At 36.6% G+C, this 14,226-nt stretch overlaps 1 non-coding gene across 1 annotated transcript; it reads right to left on the bottom strand.

Moving 5' to 3' along the window:
• Nucleotides 1–7,279: 7,279 nt before the first annotated feature.
• LOC145103641 (small nucleolar RNA R71) lies at nt 7,280–7,385 on the bottom strand. Its single transcript, XR_013706721.1, has one exon. It is a non-coding gene; the product is annotated as a small nucleolar RNA R71 (small nucleolar RNA).
• Between the last annotated feature and the right edge of the window lie 6,841 nt (nt 7,386–14,226).

The following is a 14,226-nucleotide window of genomic DNA, read 5'->3' as shown; positions in this document are numbered from 1 at the left end:
GAAATAGAAGCGTTTATCGAAGTAGGAGCATTTAACGAAGTAGGAGCGTTTAACGAAGTAGAAGCGTTAACAAGGAAGAAACGTTTCACGAAGTAGAGGCGTTTAACTAAGTAGCAGCATCTAAATAAGTAGGAGCATTAACTAAGTAGAAGCGTTTAACGAAGTAGAAGCATTAACAAAGTAGAAGCGTTTCACGAAGTAGAGGCGTTTAACTAAGTAGTAGCATCTAACTAAGTAGGAGCATTAACTAAGTAGAAGCGTTTAACGAAGTAGAAGCGTTAACAAAGTAGAAGCGTTTAACTAAGTAGTAGATGTTAACGAAATAGGGGCATAACAAAGTCGTAGTATCTAACGAAGTAGAAGTATAAAAACACGGAAGAAAACTTTGATGAAAACTTTGGAAAACCTTTACACTTAAGAAGATAATGACTCGGTATTCTTTTGTAAAATAAGTTTGAAGACCTTTAGAAATCCTTTGAAAACCTTTCGTAAACACGTTTTGAATGTAATTTCTGATAAAACAATATAAGTGAAGAAAACCTTTGTCTAAAATACTGATGTAACTGAATTTGAAGTAAAACATACAGCGCGAGAGACAATTTGAGAAAAGATTTGAACAAGTAAAGACGTTTTGGAAAACCATTTACAGTATCATACTTGGTAAAATAGCTGACAGTGTAATAAATCCTTGTGCATGCGGGTTATCAATCACATGTGATTGATATGATAAATGAAATGTTTTAACTTGTATCCCCCCCCCCCCATAAAAGCATGTAAAACCATTTAAAAGGTTAATTCAGGGGTATGAACTCACCTGTTGTAAGTGGATCGAACGAAAGTGTCGGTTGGGTGCTCGGTGTCAAGTAAAGACTTGAACACACTTAGTGACCTATTAACATATGATGACACATGTTTACATACAATTAGTAAATATAATACTAATTAAACACCTATACACATCCTAAAGTGCGGAAAACACTTTGGTTAAGTGCTAGGGGTGTCCCGGGTAACATCTAAGGGTGTGTATGGCCTAGATAGGGAGTTTACTCTTCAAGAGTAAACTCTTTATAGAGTTTACGGCCCTAAGACATTATCCCCATAAGTTTACGTCCGTAAACTCATGGGTGGTGTGTTCTAGGATGATTCAAGGTCTTATATCACTCATAGAATTAGGCTAGGTCCAAATATAAGGCATATGAAGGGGTTTAAGATTCTAAATGGACCATTTGAGGAGTTTACGACCCTAAACAAGGAGTTTACGACCGTAAGCTCCTATATACTCATTCCTTTGGTGTATTAAGGTCTTAAATGGTAGAGAATAAAGTTCTATGCATTTTTCCAAGACATATAGGGGAGTTAGGGCACCATTTGGCCTATTTAGGGGAGTTTACGGCCCATGGACCAATTATTGAGGGGGTTTACGGCCGTAAACTCCTATGTCCATAGTTTCTTTAATGTTTAAAGTCCCTACTTCACTTGTGGTTGATTCTAGACATTTTCCCAGGCCATAGGAGGTGTTTGAGGGCATTTCTAACACCTTTATAAGTGTGCACCTATGAAGAGGGTTTTACGGTCCAAGAGTGTTCATTGGCCGTAAACTCATGTTTACTCTCCAAAATGCAAGGATTTAGTGTTGTAAGCTCGAAGGTGTAAGTCCACAAGTCATATCTAAGCCCTAGGGGTAGTTTAGAGGGGTTTTGGGGCTTCAAAATCCCACTTAAGGGTGTTCATGGTCCAAGAGTGTTCTTGGGCCGTAAACACATAACTTAGACCCTATTTGATGTCTTAAACACGAATTTGCATGTTAATTAAGCTATACAACAAGTTAGAATAGATTACTTACTAGTTTGGGGCTCGAAATGGGCCTTTTTGGCTCGAAAACAAGTTGTAGAGAGAGTGGAAACAATGTGAATGGATTCCACTCCCCCTTATATAGGGGTTGAGCTTGTGGCTCAGTGGAAATCTACCCGATACTGACGTTAAATGGGGCTTTTGGTCGCACCCGATTAAATGGTCGTATTTTGACTTGGTTGAAACTAAAACTTTTCAAGGGATTAATGAGGGTGTTTCTAATTTGTTTCAACCCTTACTAAGTCATTTATAAAGTCCTAAATTAATTAACTAGTCCAAAAGGTTAACGGACAGTTTAATAAAGCGAGGCTTATTAACGGAAGGAGGGGTGAAAAATGACGGAATAAATTTCGGGTTGTCACATCATCCCCCTGTTAGAGGGAATTTCATCCCGAAATTCAAGTTTAGGCAAGGAAGTAATTATGAACAATCGGTTAGAGTTATGAGGATACTTCCTATTCGGTTTGTCTTCGAACTCCCAAGTGAACTCTGGCCTCTGCTTGTCATTCTAACAAACCTTCACTTACGGGATGCGAATTCTGTCTCGTGTAGTTAGCGATTCCTACTGGTTCGTCTACGAAGTTAGGGTTCCCCATGGTTTCTATCAAGATGAGTGGGATACAAAGAGTGACGTCGGGCAAACACTTATCAAGTCTAAGAAGTGGCTTGATTTGCGGTGAAACTTGTGGAATTTCCGAAAGTAGTAGTGGTCTGACGAGGGTTGGACCAATCTTTGTAAAGAATCTCGGATGGTCCTAAGCTCTCAGAAAAGCAGAGCTTTTCAGTACTTAGAACATAGTGTACTTCTATGGCGAGATCATCACTGGCGTGATCGCCATTTCGAAGTTCCAAACGTTCTCTCTCATACTGGAAGTGTAGTCCTTCAGGTTGGTCCTTAGAAAGCTCAAGTTGTCCTTGGATTCGTGTTTCTGCTGCATCGCTTTTAGAGGTTTTATGGATCATCGGATGGATTGAATGTCTACGGGTATCTGTTTGCTGCAGAATGGCTATCTCAATCTTGTGCAAAATGAACCTGCACTTCTGATTCTTGAGGTATTTCTAACGGAAACCCTCAGGGTCGGGGAGATAGGGTTTCACCAGACGAGTGCTTAGAAAGTTTTTAAACTTTACATTATCGTCTAGTTTGCGCTTTCACAATATGATCCTTAACGGGAAAGGATCATGCTCTTACTCGCCTTTCTGTTTCATGAATAGCAGGCTCTTCTCAGAGCTATACAACAAGTTAGAATAGATTACTTACTAGTTTGGGGCTCGGAATGGGTGTCTTTGGCTCGAATACAAGTTTTAGAGAGATAGTGTATAGAGATAGTGGAAAGAGTGTGAATGGAGTCCACTCCCCTTATATAGGGGTTGAGCTTGTGGCTCAGTGGAAATCTACCTGATACTGACGTTAAACGGGGCTTTTGGTCGCACCCGATTAAATGGCCGTATTTTGACTTGGTTGAAACTAAAACTTTTCAAGGGATTAATGAGGGTGTTTCTAATTTGTTTCAACCCTTACTAATTCATTTAAAAAGTCCCAAATTAATTAAGCAGTCCAAAAGGTTAACGGACAGTTTAATAAAGCGAGGCTTATTAACGGAAGGAGGGGTTAAAAATCACGGAATAAATTTCGGGTTGTCACACAATATGACAATGCCATAAGCATGCTTTATCTAAACTATTGGATGAATCAATATGCAATACATTATTTCCTAAGTTATCTACAACCATCAGAGTTTCATATGTGCCATTGCAAGGTAATGTTTCAAAATAAAATACACCATTAAAATAAGCATTTATTGAACCAATTTCACTATTAAAAGAAAAGGTAAAACCTTGTTCATACAAACTGTGAAAAGAAATAATATTTCTCGCCATATCAGACGAGTAGCAACAATTATTCAAATCTAATTTTAAACCATTACTAACCAATAAAAAATAAACTCCAATCTTGGTGACAGGCGACTTTCTCCTAATTCATATGATTAAGTTCATCTTCCCGTGCTCCACAGGCCTACTTCTTTTTAGACCCTGCAAATCAGAACAAATGTGTAAACAACATCCTATATCAAGGGCTCAAGAAATAGCATGTGATGAGGTATTAGATAGATTAGTATAAATACCTGCAAAGGAGGGTTTGATCTTCCCGTCTTTTATGTCCTACAAGTATTTGGGGCAGCTTCTCTTCCAGTGCCCTTTTTCATGACAATGGAAGCACTCTGCTTACTTTGGGTTTGAGGAGGGTGTAGAAGGACCACCTTTGGACCCACTAGAAGAGGATCCAACATGGGACTTTCCCTTGTGGCTCTTTGAGGAAGCTTTCCTCTTCTTTCCGTTCCCATGTCCAATTGCCAAGACAGGGGCAATAGCAGTAGGAGTAGAAACAACATATTTTCCTTTAAGACTACTTTTCCTTTAAGACTACCTTGAAGCTTGCTTAGAGTCACCTTCTCCTTGTTCATATGATAAATCATACGAAAATGATCATAACAAGAGGTAAAGAGTGCAGGATAATGTCAATTGCCAATTCTTCATCGAAATTGACATTCAGCTTTAGCAAGCGGTCCACAAACCTTTGTATCTTTTGAAAGTGGGCTGTGATGGACTCTCCATCTTTTATTTTGGTAGTAATCATGGAGGCTATGATTTCATACCTCTCCCACCAAGCACTTTGATGGTATCTTGCCATCAAATCCTGGTGCATTTCATAAGGCTAAAAGTCCTCATAGGACTTCTAAAGTTCAATAGTCATGGTAGCAATCATAATACACGACACCTTTGTCGCGTCTTTCTCATGGGTCTTGAACTCAACAATCTGTTTGGGAGTAGCCATAGATTCATCAATCTCCTTAAGCTTTTATCTAGGGTATTTTCTTTGTCCTCATAGCGAATGACCATTCTGATGTTTTGAATCCAATCATTGAAGTTCAATCCATCAACTATGACCCTCCCACATAGGTTCATGAGGGAGAAAGAGCCATAGGCAGTTGAGTTTGAAGCAGTGTAGGAACACATCTGAAAAAGAAAGACCAAGTTTAGATTAGATAAGGATCCTTAATATAACACCCAAAATGAGATATTAAGGCTAGGACCCAACACAATATTTTTACAATTCGGAAGAGGGACGCCATAATTTAATTGCAAAATATTTGAAGGTTGGTAAATGATGATTTACCAATTTCCACCAAGAAAAACGAAATAGATTATTAAGTTTTAAATGAATTGAAATTCCTAGATTCTTTTGAGATTCATTGAAGTTTTTCAATGGCATGTTTAAATCTCGATTGTGCCCTTCAAGTTTGTGACTCGGATGCCAAGGATCACAAATAAGGTGTGAATAACCATGCAAATTAGCTTGGTACACTTAATGTTACAAATCACCCAACCAATGTGCCGGTTAACCACACAGGCTCTATTGATCCATGATTAACATCAAGCTACCCTTTGTCACACATTGTCAGTCCCAAACTAGTGTGCCGGTTAAGCACACAAGCTCCACTAACGACTTAACAAGGTGCAAAGTGCAATTTCATGGAATAGCACCATTTTCACATTTTTCCTAAACTAACTAAGCTTGAGAATTCATAAAATTTTAGTTACTTTAATAATTATCATTATACTTATTAATGAGAATTGCTGTCCTATCCTACCCATTCGGCTAACGACCCTCCATAAGTCAAGGAAGCGGTGGGTGAGAGTGGACACCTATTAAACCACCATTTTATAGGCAGTAACCTTATACCCCCTTATAGACCGACTTCGTGAATGAGGCCTACTAACGGTAAGACTGAATTGTCTTATATATATATATATATATATATATATATATATATATATATATATATATATATATATATATATATATATATATATATATATATATATATATTAAACTTTAATATTATAATAGTATAAGGGTTGAATTTTAAACTTTTAAAATTCTAGGGTTTGGAATTAAAGTTTCATTAAGGTAACTTTTCAAGTTCCAAAACTTGAGGGAAAGTTTTGTAACTTGTCAAGACTTTTGAAATTCATAACTTATGGACTTTTATGTTCCATGAATGAGACCTTTCCAATTCCAAACTAGAGGACAAGTTATGAAACCTTTCAGGACTCTTTGAATTCTATAACTTACATTAGTTAATGGTTTCATAAATAAAGGCTTCTCATATTCATAACCTGAGGGCAAGTTATAGAACTTTTCAAGAACACATATGGATCAAATTAACTAGTCCAATTATGATATGCTGATCATTTACCAATTTGACCTAATTTGATTTATATTCAAGATAGTATCAAATTTTAAAAATAAATAGTATTTCTCAAAAAATCAAGCAGTTATCTTAGAATTTGACAAACATCATGTTATTGGATGGGGATTAACATTACCATATCATTAAAATCGAATTTTATGAACCAAAACAGTTTATGGTAATGTTCCTAATCCAAAACAGGCCATAAAATCGAAGATTTTGCCTACAGATGCATCAACTCGTCGAGTGCCATAACGGACTCGTCGAGTTCAATGATGGACTCGATGAGTTGGCCCTGGCAGAATCTTGAAATGCAGTTTTTTCAGGTTTGAAAATTACACAGTTGCATCAATACAATAGAAAACATCCTAGGCTCTGATACCACTGATGGGTTTTATGTACTTTAACATTCCAATGGTGCACATACAACCCTAATGCTTTGCATCTAAGCTTTCTCTAATTATACATACAACATTGTTTTCCAAAGCATAAAGACTAAACTAGCATGCAAGGTAACAATTCAAAACATAAAATAGTTAGAAGAGTACCTTGTGTAGTAGCTTGCTTGTCTTTGACCTTTAGGAGCCTAGCACCTCAAGTGTGATGCCTCAAATGTCTTATAACAAACCAAGAACAATAGAATGGACTTGAGAGAGAGTTTTGTGAGCTCATAATCATCTAGCAACTCTTAGTGTGCATGGGGTAACCAATTTTAGGTGTTAGGAGTTTGTTATATAGTTTAGGTTTACATTAATGCAAACCCTAACCGACCATGACCCTTCATATTTCATAGGCCTTTTGGGAAAAACCTTTATGGACTTGCATATAGGTTTAGTCCAACTCTAATCAACATGGGTCATGAGTCCAACTACCATAATTACTGATTTACTTAATCAGTCCCCGTAACTTTAATTAGTTTCTTTTGATGACTGAATTAATACCAAATTAATTCTTGATCAATACTAATTAAATAATGTGATTCCTCAATTAATATATTATACTTATAATATATTAATAAACCACAATAACCTTTTCTTCAAGTATCCATCCCATCAAATTGTTCCAGAGTGTAACAACCCAAACGGACCATACTATTATCGGGTCAAGCACATACCAATTATAGTTATGGGCTTAGACAGCTAATCCAACAGAGCCCGTCTTAAAAGCTTTTAAGGTTTAATAAGAACATGACCAACTTTCAACAAAACTATGGAGAATCTTTGTATGAGGCATGGGAAAGATAGAAGGAATGCTATGAAATTTCCCCCAACACGACCTGAATGTGCGATAAGAAGTATCAATCTTCTATGATGGGGTAAACGTGTCCACAAGACAACTCCTTGATTCTCAAGGACCCAAATCCAACTACAATGAAGGAGGTAATAGAAGACTTTGCCAAACATTCGAGGGATTATCACAACCCTCAAGATGATACGAGAAGAGGAAACATGAGTGGAAATGTAGCTTCAAAGGACTTAATGATGGTAATTTTGAAAGCAAGATATTATGGATTGAAGAATCATGAAGATAGGCCAGTCAATCCATGTTATTCAAGTGGGTTGTGATAATTGTTGCGGGCCACACTTACCCAAAGATTGCGACCTTGATGAGAATGGAAACTTAAAGGATCAAGCTTGTTAATTGAGTGGGGATAGATATGATGATGATTGGGGACGCCCAAAATGCAATGGAAGGCAGATGATGAATACATCAAGGAAAATGAAGAAAAATACAACAAAAAAGGATGCACGTTTTATAAATAAATAAATAAATAAATAAATAAATAAATAAAAGAAGAGCAACCGGACTCAGAGAAAAAAATTTGACTTCGAGTCCATGCTTCAAGAGTTTCAGACCACCACTGAAAAAAGACATGACGACACTGATGCAACTCTTAGAAATCAGCAAGCATCAATTCGCAACATTGAGCAACAAATTGTGCAACTTTTGAGACAATTCAACGAATTTCTTCCAGGAACAGTTCCAAGCATCACAACAACCAATCCCAAGGCTCACGTCAAGTCCATAACAACTAGAAGTGGCAAGATTATCAACCTTTTAGTTCCTTTAGCTATTGATGGTTCATCTAGTGTACAACAACAGGATGAAGAAAGCAACATAAAAGAGGTTGCCCAGCAGCCACGGCGTAGCGACGAAGGTCTTTCAACATGGGCATCTGAAAAACTCACTAACCAACTATATGTCAAAGCTTACAAGCCACCTATACCATATCCAAGATGATCCAAGCAAGACAAACAAGTTAAGGATTACAAAAAGTTTCTGGAACATATCAAAGCCCTTCAAATCAATATCCGATTTAAAAAAGTCGTTGCACAAATGCCAAAGTATGCAAAGTTCTTGAAGGATCTTCTTACAAACTGAAAGAAAATGGAGTTGGCCTCAAATGTGATATTGAAAGAAAATTGCTTTGCAGCAATGCTTAGCAAACTACCAAAGAATATGGGAGATCCGGGGAGCTTGACGGTTCCTTATCAAATCGTGATTCTAGCCACAAGTCACGCTCTTGCCGATTTGGGAGCTAGCGTGAATCTATTGCAATATTTGTTTTACAAAAAGTTAAATCTCCCAGAGCCAAGACCAATCTAAGTGGCCATTCATCTTACCTAGAATACGTTGACATTCCCAAGAGGAATATATGAAGACCTTTTGGTTAAAATTGACAAGTTTGTGTTTCAAGTAGATTTTGTTGTGCTTGACATGGAATAAGACAATCAACTCCCTATCATTCTTGGAAGACCTTTTCTCAGCACCGTGGGGGCATTGGTCGACATTAGAGAGTTAAAATTTGAACCTTCATATAAGATAGGATGCCATTATGTTTGGTTTTTAATCAAGCCATGAAGCACTCGATAATTGGTGATGACATTGTCTTCTCGGTGGATACTTTCGATAAATTTTTGGAAAGAAAAATTCAAGAATGGAAAGAGAATAACTCAGAGGGGTACATGACTCTGAAGGAAGATGGTTTTGATGCCGAACACAACCATGAAGAACAAGAGAGGCTGCTAGAAGAAAGTGAGTACGCAGAAGTGAAAAAACAAGCTTAAGAACTCCCACGTCGCGGCCAAATACCCTACACACGTGGGAAGCAGGGAAATCGCGATCAGATGGGCCAGAATGTAGCCCTATGGAATGGCAAGAAAATGCCCACACCGTGGCCACTAAATAGAGTCAAAAATCTAAATTGATTCTCTTACTTGATCATTTGGAAAACACTTTCCTAGAAGATAATGAACAGAAACTGGTGATCATCGCAGCTGATCTGAAGCCTAAAAGCAAAGAGTGCATGGTTGAGGTGTTGAAAAAACAGAAAAACACCATCGCTCGGATTGGAACCTTCCATTTGAGTTAATGTGTGTTGTTAGTGACAATGCATCAGGAACAGTTTTAGGACAAAAGGTTGAAAACCATTTTCAACCAATCTACTATGCGAGCAAAACACTAAACTCAGATCAATAAAACTATACCGCCACAGAGAAGGAATTATTAGCAATTGTCTATGATTTTGATAAATTAAGTTCGTACTTAATCTTTTCTAAAAAAATGTGTTCACTGACCATTCTTCCTTAAAAAATTTATTGAACAAGTAAGATGCAAAACCAAGGTTGATCTAATGGGTGCTATTACTTCAGCAGTTTGACATTCAGAGAAAAGGCAAGAAGTGAATGGAAAATTCGTGGCCGATCATCTCTCAAGATTAGATAATCCGGAACTCGAGGTTGAAAGAAGAAGAGATTGATGATAACATTATAGATGAGCACTTAATAGTTATATCGGGAGAAGAACATTGGTTCGCGGACATCATGAACTACCTTGCAAGAAATTACCTTCCAAAAGGTCTTTCCTATCAACAAAAGAAGAAGTTATTTTCCGACCTTAAGTACTATTTTTCAGACGAGTGTTATCTATTCCAAAGATGCGTTGACGGTAATATAAGAATATCTGATTTTACGAAGAAGTAAGAGACATCTTACATCATTGTCATAATAGACCTACCGGAGGGCATCATGGAGCACAATAAATGGGAAATAAATTATTTGATGCATGATTCTTTAGCCCAAAATTTTCAAGGATGCGTCTACATTTGTCAAAGAATGTGATTCGCATCAAAGATCACGAAACATCTCCTTGTGCAATGAAATGGCTCAGAATATTATTCAAGTTTGTCAGGTGTTTAATATTTGGAGATTCGACTTTATGGCACCATTTCCATCCTTACAAGGTAACACGTACATCCTAGTAGTGACCGACTATGTGACGAAGTAGGCGGAAGTGCAAGATTTACCCACTAATGATGCACATGTTGTCGTTAAGATTCTAGAAAGGTTATTTTCTCCTTTTGGCATGCCTAAAGGATTAATTAATGATCGTGGAACCCACATTTGCAATGAACAACTTGTAAAGGTGTTACAAAAATATGAAGTAACAAATCGAAATTCCAATAGTAATAAAAAGAATAATTTGCACTTAGCACTAGTATGCTTGTTTGTTTGTCCACTTGATCAATGAATGAATAAACTTGTTTTACTAAAGGATTATTCTTTTTATCATAAATTCTAATCATCTTCGGAATTGGTAAGCAAAAACATCTTTAGCCATTTCACTATCTATGTAATCAAACATCAGAGTAAGTGAATTGTATCTAAACGGAAGTCTATAATATCTAGTCTTAAAACTTAATTTTGATTGTTCTTTATTAGTTCATCTATTTTTGTGTTAATAGCTTTTAAGTAATCTCGACTTGAAAAATAGAGAAAAAACCCCCCAATTACTTTCTTTTAAATTGGTGAACTTTTAGTAGAGATTTTATCTTTTAATTATTCCCGTTCCGTTTGTGTTCGACACCCTACTTTCTTACTATACTACTGTTTGATTAGGTACACTGCCTATCGCATTTAGCTCGCTGAGATTGTTGGTTTATAAATTAAAAGTTGGTATATAAACTGTGTATCAATCTACGAAAAACTTCTGCTAGCAATTAGGTGTTTGATACAATCCAAATTGGGGGGTTTCATGTTAGTGAACTCTCGGTAGGGCATTTCCCTACCAGCCAGCGGTGCAGCAGCAGCGACAACAGCATTGGCTGCGACGACAATAGTGTCAGAGACAGTGTTCTAACACTTGTGAAACATGGTGATCATTTTGATCTTGATAGAATCAACCATTTATGGAATTATTTCCTTTATGTTCGCCCGTATCCTAGTCTCTATTAAATTGTATATATCATTATCACTCATGCCTGACCTGTCCGATCCCATCTAGAACCAGAATTGTCTCCTCTAGTGATCATCACCATACTGAAGATACTAAATGGGGATAAATTCATACATAATCATAGAACTAACTTATAATAATATTTAACCACTACCGACTAATTACTAACCTTGTAGCTTTTCTTGATTCTTGTACGGATCATGTGCTTCCGGTAGTATGAGCCCACATTACCTTTCACATCTATCCATAGAAGTTCCATAAATTGTCCCAATGCTTCCAAGTCACAACAATCCAATACGGTTAGACTTTTTAACACACCTAGTGCTAAAGAGACGAACATTTAAGCTTTCCTAGACTTTCCTTCCAAGATTCCCTCTACACCAGCTCTTGTATCGTTAAAGTCTCTGCTAACATCGATAGTTGTCTTATGTATGCAAGTCGTACGTAATCCATGATTGGATAGACGATTGAATTAATTATTCTACCCCAAGCCTACAAACAAACAAGGAACATGAAGCATAGCTGAATAAAGCATTCTAAGGCTATAGAATCCTAGTTATGTATAACTCTAAAGCATATTCTTAGCACGTACAAATATCAGCACAAGTTTTGAAATAGCACATCCAAGCAAATTATAAGACTACAAGGCATCCTAGCTATCATGAAATTTTTATACGAAATTCCTGAAAAGATCCTTAGCGCTCATACTAGTATTCACTTCTAACAATTCACATATCAACAAATATAGAAAGTGTGGATATATTGGGAATCACCTTCCTTTCTGAGCTCCAATTGACTATACGCATCACATCTTTCCCTTTGTATAAAATTCTTTTTCAAATAGATTTGTAAAAATATTGCTGGTCCTTAGTTTAAGTTCAGAAACACGTAAACGTGCGTCCAAATCTCTCAAACCAGGGTTTTGATACCAACTTATATCATCCCAATTTTTATCATAAAATTTTCATTTTCAAAACAAACATAGAACAAATCCAAAAGCCCATTTTCATTAGAAGGACAAATTTATTACATTAATTAAGATAAAAGAGGAAGTCCAAAACATATGATTTCTTTGATGCATGTACAGTCATGTTGGAGCCTTCTCATGATCAGAGGAACAATCTGAAAATAGTTAATTCGTAACTGTAAGCTAAGGCTTAGTGAGTTCCCCAAAATATCGTATATCACAATAAATATACAATACATACAAAAACTGGCTTACGACCTTTCTTCGTTCCACCAATAACATGTCTATCTGGACTCACAACCTATCAACACTCCATCGTCAACACAAGTCTATAGGCTCACAACATTTCGTCGTTCTGCCATCAACTCCTAATATATATATATATATATATATATATATATATATATATATATATATATATATATATATATCATGATATATATAGTTACATACATATATATATATATATATATATATATATATATATATATATATATAACTACCAGTTAACATGTAAAGGATACATACAATAATATATAGTACAGTGCGCAAACTCACCTGAACAGTCCTGAAACAACTAAGTAGTTAGCTTTGCAGACAACTCGGCACGAACACAACCGATGATATACTATATTGGTTACCTACCATTTGAACATAACAAATATATAACTAGATCCTTTACTAATCCTAAAATATACTTTCATGGCTATCAAATAAGGATCAGCCAGTCAAGACAGCCGGGTAGACCTGGCCATTTCGACATATATATTTTCTGAAAAATCGAACAACCTCGCCAACGTGTCTATCCTAGACACATATCCTGTAAGTAGACCAATCAAAACATTTAATTGAAATAAATCACTAATCTAGTACTTATAGGTCCACAACAACAATTAAGGATATAACTAGATAAGAGTAAATATAACTTACTTGATTTGATACAATCCAAATATCCGTGAGCAGAACATTAACGCCTACTTTCTTATATCTTTCCAAAACTTCTAGAGCTTCGCTACTGAACTACTAAAACTACAAAACAAGAAGTCGAATAAGAAGGGTCTGAAATGCTCGAGGGTGAGAGGAGAAATTCTCTTGGAAGATGAAAGAATGGTGTAACAAATGAAGATGGCTAAAGTCCTATTTATGGGGTTCTCAGGAGGCACGTCACTCCCTACCATAGGTGCACCACACTTTTGTAGTGGTCACTGGTACCTATGTGTGACCGGAAGGTCTTATATGCTATGAGATGTATATGCTATATGTTGTTATGTGATATGTATGTGTTATGTATGTTATGTATGATAAGGACCGGAAGGTCAAGATGATATGGACCGGAAGGTCAAGATTACATGGACCGGAAGGTCAGGAGGTTACGGATCGGAAGGTCTACCAGGATTCAGGATGGAAGTCCCCTGAGACTCTTGGACCGAAAGGTTCCATAGAGTTATGGCCTGGAAAGGCGTATGTGTTGTATGTGGTATTTTGGGGAACTCACTAAGCATTTATGCTTACAATTGTTGTGTTATGTGTTTCAGGTACTAGCGAGGATCACGGGAAGGCGTTGGCGTGATCCGTACACACTCATGGAGATTATGTTTTGAGATTATGGGATTTGTTGTTATGATGGCATTGAATACAATTTGTTTGATATTGTTTTGGATGAATAAAAATATGATTTAAAAATGAAAAAAAAATTGTTTTGAAAATTCACGTCGTTACAAGTTGGTATCAGAGCCTTAGTTTGAAGGATTCGGGTGCATCTTCGGGTGTATCCAAACTCAAACCGAGGATTTGAGAAAGTTTTTCATAAAATGAACAATTTTTCTAAAAAAGAAAAAGTATTTGAGAAAAGCAAAAAGAAGCAATGTGTACGGTCAGCCAGCGCCCGAACGGTGATTTCCCAAAATACTCTTACAT

This window comes from Lactuca serriola, chromosome 4 (genome assembly GCF_051521515.1).
Source record: "Lactuca serriola cultivar US96UC23 chromosome 4, Lser_US96UC23_V15, whole genome shotgun sequence".
In the NCBI taxonomy this organism is placed as follows: Eukaryota; Viridiplantae; Streptophyta; class Magnoliopsida; order Asterales; family Asteraceae; genus Lactuca; species Lactuca serriola.
The sequence above is the reverse complement of the archived record's forward strand: the minus strand, read 5'-3'. Positions and strand labels throughout refer to the sequence as shown.